The sequence below is a fragment of the Pteropus vampyrus genome, unplaced genomic scaffold, assembly GCF_000151845.1.
Source record: "Pteropus vampyrus isolate Shadow unplaced genomic scaffold, Pvam_2.0 Scaffold321, whole genome shotgun sequence".
Taxonomy (NCBI): Eukaryota; Metazoa; Chordata; class Mammalia; order Chiroptera; family Pteropodidae; genus Pteropus; species Pteropus vampyrus.
The window spans coordinates 1,895,691-1,901,766 of NW_011889102.1; the positions used below are offsets into that span (position 1 = coordinate 1,895,691).

The 6,076-nt window shown below is 36.4% G+C and overlaps 1 protein-coding gene across 1 annotated transcript in view; it reads left to right on the plus strand.

Annotated features, from left to right (window-relative positions):
- The window catches only part of LOC105303931 (protein kinase C-binding protein NELL1), a 174,062-nt gene that overhangs the window by 127,968 nt on the left and 40,018 nt on the right, over positions 1-6,076 (plus strand). The window lies entirely within an intron of this gene.

Below are 6,076 nucleotides of genomic sequence, written 5' to 3' on the forward strand. Positions count from 1 at the left end.
AATGGTGCAGCTACTGTGGAAAACAGTTTGGTGGTTCCTCAAAAAGCTAAACATAAATACCATATGACCCAGCAATTTCACTTGCAGGTATATACCCAAAGGAATTGAAAACAGACTTGAATATATACTTGCATGCCAGTGTTTATTGTAGCATTTTTCACAATAGCCAAAAGGCAGAAATATCTCAGTGTCCATCAACAGATGGATGGTTAAACAGAATGTGGCATATACATGCAATGGAGGGAATATTCAGCTATGAAAGGGAATGCAGTTCTGATACATGCTACATCATGAACGAGCCTTGAAAATATTATGCTAAGTAAAATAAGCCAGACTCAAAAGGACAAATATTTATGATTCAACTTATATGAAATGTCTAGAATAGTCAAATTCATAAAGACAGAAAGATGAGAGGTTAATAAGGGCCGAGGGATAGAAGATTGAAGTTCCTGCTTATTAATGGTTAAAGAGTTTTAGTTTGGGGTGATGAAAAATGTTTGGAAGTAGATAGTGGTGGTTGCACAACATTGTGAATGTAATTAATGACACTGACTCGTACACTTAAAATTGGTTAAAATGGCAAATTTTAATTATATATATTTTGCCACAACCTAAAAAGGTTAATGTGATATACCAAAAACCATTGAAGTATAAACTTTAAATGGATAAATTGCATTGTATATGAATTATATCTCAATAAAACTATGAACTTACAGTGCAAGAAAACAACAGATAATTCAAATTTACATATGGAGCAGGCCAATCATGAATCTAAGAAAACTGACCTGTAAAGTCAACTCTTAGATATATTCTAGTAAAACTATTCAATTTTAAGTAAAATATTTCTCAGGACTTTAAGGCAAAAAGTCCCAATCACTTACAAAGCAAAGAAATTCAGGTTGGCATCAGACATTTTGACAGTAATATATATAGAAAGCAAGAAAAAGGTAACATTTTCAATAAAAGTGGAGGAAATATAGTTTGAGAAAAGCTTCCCAGCTGGACAGCTGAATTGAGCCTTGGCCTATATCTCCAGATAAGTGCTAGAAGGGTGTCTCGAACCAAGGGACCAGCGTGTGTAAAGGATAGAAATGAGACCACATGGAACTTCCAGGACTTGCAAATAGTTCAGTGTGATTGGAGTCTCTGTCACGTGAAGTGGAGAGACTGAGGCCTTCATTCTCTTAATTGATATTTCTTGAGTATTAGTATCAAGCGTCAGCAATGTTCAGACAGTTATGTGTTACTGAGAGAGTTCTTTATGACATCTCTGTGAAGAGATAAGAGAGAGATGAAGGAGACTAGGGGAATGTGCATACAGATTTTCATTTATGCATGGAAGTGTGGCATGGCCTTGACTTGAGTAATGCTTCAGTTATTTTGAACACCCTCTTTCAATTGAAAATTTGCACTTCAGCCTTTCCATCAACCTAGAATTGGAAGTGCAGGTGGACAATCCATTTAAGAGGCAGAGGGAGCCACACCAGTTCATCCACTGGATAATCATTGTACAATCAGAGAGATGGCTGCTTCCAGCATCTGATCCAAGTGAAACACGTGCAAAAATAGATGAAATAAAACCCATTATTCTGGAGCGTATATTCTGTGCCTGGCACTGGTCAAGGTACTGGGGATGCCATGGTAAATCAGAGCTGGTTTCTACTTTCAAGTTGCCTTTAAATCCATAAATTGCTGATTACATCACAGGATGTAAGTGAGGCAGGCACTGAGGGGTGGTCAGTGGGCATCCTAAGACTTATTGCAGTTCCTATTTTGAGAGTATAATTGTTTGCCTTTTAGTGTATCTCCCCACACGTTTTCATGTTAGTTGATGCACGGAGGTTGTAAGTTAACAGAAATCAACTTAAATAACCTAATAAAAAAGGCAAGATTATTAAAAGGTTTCCAGATTATCTCATGGACTGAATTGAATATAAAGAAAGGGAATATAGCTGGGTTACTGGGAGGATCTGGAAAACCACAAGCATTCAGGTGGCTCAACAGCACTTTGTGCTATTTCACATCAGTATTGGGCAAGTTTTCAGAGCAATCACTGTACAATATCTCATTGAGCCTAAAAAAGAAATAGGTAAGTAGAGCAGGCATCATTTTCTCTATGTGAAAGGTGAGACAATCCCAGGAAGATAAAGTGATTTATTGAAGTGACCACATCCCAAGTTTGGTGGTTAAAACCAGAATTTAGAATAGAGGCTTCTGACTCCTGGATTTCTTTTCCCATTAGTTTTCTTAAAAATCCTTAATCGCTTACTAGTATGCAGAATATTTCTCTTCTTGTAATCCCCTCCCTCATCTTAATTTTCCTTTTATCATTCATTTTGGTTTTAGAATTGAAGGAGTCACTTATATAATAGGCTTATTTGAGATATCTCTGAAAACTGTCTTTAATTTATACCCTGTAATCTGAATACGAAGGGGCCACCAGGAAAGGGAATAATTAAAGAGATGAGTAGAAGATCTTAGTTGTCTCAGTGATTTTCTTACTGTCATCATGAAATGCCTTATCAGAAATGGGCCATTATAGCTTAAATGGTCCCACGAAGTTAGAAAAGAATTTCAAACCATCAGACATTTTCTGAGCTTGATGTTGTAGCCTCATTGTTTTCCAAACTCCAGTTTTTTCTCCACAATGAACAACGACTTTTTGAGTAAAATGGTGCAGCTACTGTGGAAAACAGTTTGGTGGTTCCTCAAAAAGCTAAACATAAATACCATATGACCCAGCAATTTCACTTGCAGGTATATACCCAAAGGAATTGAAAACAGACTTGAATATATACTTGCATGCCAGTGTTTATTGTAGCATTTTTCACAATAGCCAAAAGGCAGAAATATCTGTGTCCATCAACAGATGAATGGTTAAACAGAATGTGGCATATACATGTAATGGAGGGAATATTCAGCTATGAAAGGGAATGCAGTTCTGATACATGCTACAACATGGATGAGCCTTGAAAATATTATGCTAAGTAAAATAAGCCAGACTCAAAAGGACAAATATTTATGATTCAACTTATATGAAATGTCTAGAATAGTCAAATTCATAAAGACAGAAAGATGAGAGGTCAATAAGGGCCGAGGGATAGAAGATTGAAGTTCCTGCTTATTAATGGTTAAAGAGTTTTAGTTTGGGGTGATGAAAAATGTTTGGAAGTAGATAGTGGTGGTTGCACAACATTGTGAATGTAATTAATGACACTGACTCGTACACTTAAAATTGGTTAAAATGGCAAATTTTAATTATATATATTTTGCCACAACCTAAAAAGGTTAATGTGATATACCAAAAACCATTGAAGTATAAACTTTAAATGGATAAATTGCATTGTATATGAATTATATCTCAATAAAACTATGAACTTACAGTGCAAGAAAACAACAGATAATTCAAATTTACATATGGAGCAGGCCAATCATGAATCTAAGAAAACTGACCTGTAAAGTCAACTCTTAGAGATATTCTAGTAAAACTATTCAATTTTAAGTAAAATATTTCTCAGGACGTTAAGGCAAAAAGTCCCAATCACTTACAAAGCAAAGAAATTCAGGTTGGCATCAGACATTTTGACAGTAATATATATAGAAAGCAAGAAAAAGGTAACATTTTCAATAAAAGTGGAGGAAATATAGTTTGAGAAAAGCTTCCCAGCTGGACAGCTGAATTGAGCCTTGGCCTATATCTCCAGATAAGTGCTAGAAGGGTGTCTCGAACCAAGGGACCAGCGTGTGTAAAGGATAGAAATGAGACCACATGGAACTTCCAGGACTTGCAAATAGTTCAGTGTGACTGGAGTCTCGGTCACGTGAAGTGGAGAGACTGAGGCCTTCATTCTCTTAATTGATATTTCTTGAGTATTAGTATCAAGCGTCAGCAATGTTCAGACAGTTATGTGTTACTGAGAGAGTTCTTTATGACATCTCTGTGAAAAGATAAGAGAGAGATGAAGGAGACTAGGGGAATGTGCATACAGATTTTCATTTATGCATGGAAGTGTGGCATGGCCTTGACTTGAGTAATGCTTCAGTTATTTTGAACACCCTCTTTCAATTGAAAATTTGCACTTCAGCCTTTCCATCAACCTAGTATTAGAAGTACAGGTGGACAATCCATTTAAGAGGCAGAGGGAGCCACACCAGTTCATCCACTGGATAATCATTGTACAATCAGAGAGATGGCTGCTTCCAGCATCTGATCCAAGTGAAACACGTGCAAAAATAGATGAAATAAAACTCATTATTCTGGAGCGTATATTCTGTGCCTGGCACTGGTCAAGGTACTGGGGATGCCATGGCAAATCAGAGCTGGTTTCTACTTTCAAGTTGCCTTTAAATCCATAAATTGCTGATTACATCACAGGATGTAAGTGAGGCAGGCACTGAGGGGTGGTCAGTGGGCATCCTAAGACTTATTGCAGTTCCTATTTTGAGAGTATAATTGTTTGCCTTTTAGTGTATCTCCCCACACGTTTTCATGTTAGTTGATGCACGGAGGTTGTAAGTTAACAGAAATCAACTTAAATAACCTAATAAAAAAGGCAAGATTATTAAAAGGTTTCCAGATTATCTCATGGACTGAATTGAATATAAAGAAAGGGAATACAGCTGGGTTACTGGGAGGATCTGGAAAACCACAAGCATTCAGGTGGCTCAACAGCACTTTGTGCTATTTCACATCAGTATTGGGCGAGTTTTCAGAGCAATCACTGTACAATATCTCATTGAGCCTAAAAAAGAAATAGGTAAGTAGAGCAGGCATCATTTTCTCTATGTGAAAGGTGAGACAATCCCAGGAAGATAAAGTGATTTATTGAAGTGACCACATCCCAAGTTTGGTGGTTAAAACCAGAATTTAGAATAGAGGCCTTCTGACTCCTGGATTTCTTTTCCCATTAGTTTTCTTAAAAATCCTTAATCGCTTACTAGTATGCAGAATATTTCTCTTCTTGTAATCCCCTCCCTCATCTTAATTTTCCTTTTATCATTCATTTTGGTTTTAGAATTGAAGGAGTCACTTATATAATAGGCTTATTTGAGATATCTCTGAAAACTGTCTTTAATTTATACCCTGTAATCTGAATACGAAGGGGCCACCAGGAAAGGGAATAATTAAAGAGATGAGTAGAAGATCTTAGTTGTCTCAGTGATTTTCTTACTGTCATCATGAAATGCCTTATCAGAAATGGGCCATTATAGCTTAAATGGTCCCACGAAGTTAGAAAAGAATTTCAAACCATCAGACAGTTTCTGAGCTTGATGTTGTAGCCTCATTGTTTTCCAAACTCCAGTTTTTTTCTCCACAATGAACAATGACTTTTTGATTAAACAGCTGGCAGTTACTATTGAATGCCTCACACTTAATAACAAAAGTCTTCCTTCAGAACAGGAAATTTTATCTAAATTGCTTTGTTCTTCTTCTGTGATTGTGAACTTCTAGTCTGACAGGACCGATGGCATGAAAAAATAAAATTTTCTCTCAAGAAAGTGATGATTACTTTTTAAAAGAAAGAGCCCCAAACTAAATGAATAATTCAGTGTACTTGCTACAAAGCAGAAGTCAAGGCACACAAGTTGTCCTCTCTGTAAACATTATTAAAAAACAATCAAGTTTGTATTGACACATTTATATTGCGAAGACTATAGACAGCTGAGAGAGAAAAAGCTCACAAACATGAAAGTACCACTTAGTAGTCAAGGGCCGTCTTCACTAGTTTTGTTCTTAATAGGAGCAGCTTCCATTATTCAGTGAGTGCCATGTACCTAGCACTATTCTAAGTCTTTTACATATTAATTAATTAGTACTCCAACTTCAATCCCTTTCTGCCTTCCTGCTGGTATTTCCCATTGGCTGAGAACCAACTGGAACCAAAAGTAGAGAGAACCTGTGAGTCTTGGCACAAAGCAAGACAAAGCGGGGTAAACAGTATATTTAGAGAAGACAAGTGGAGGTATCCAGCTCACCTAATTTATATTTCTTCATAGCATTTGCCACTATTTGAAATTATAAAGTTATTTGTTTACTTATTTATTGTTATTCATCTACAATACAATGCAGGCTCTA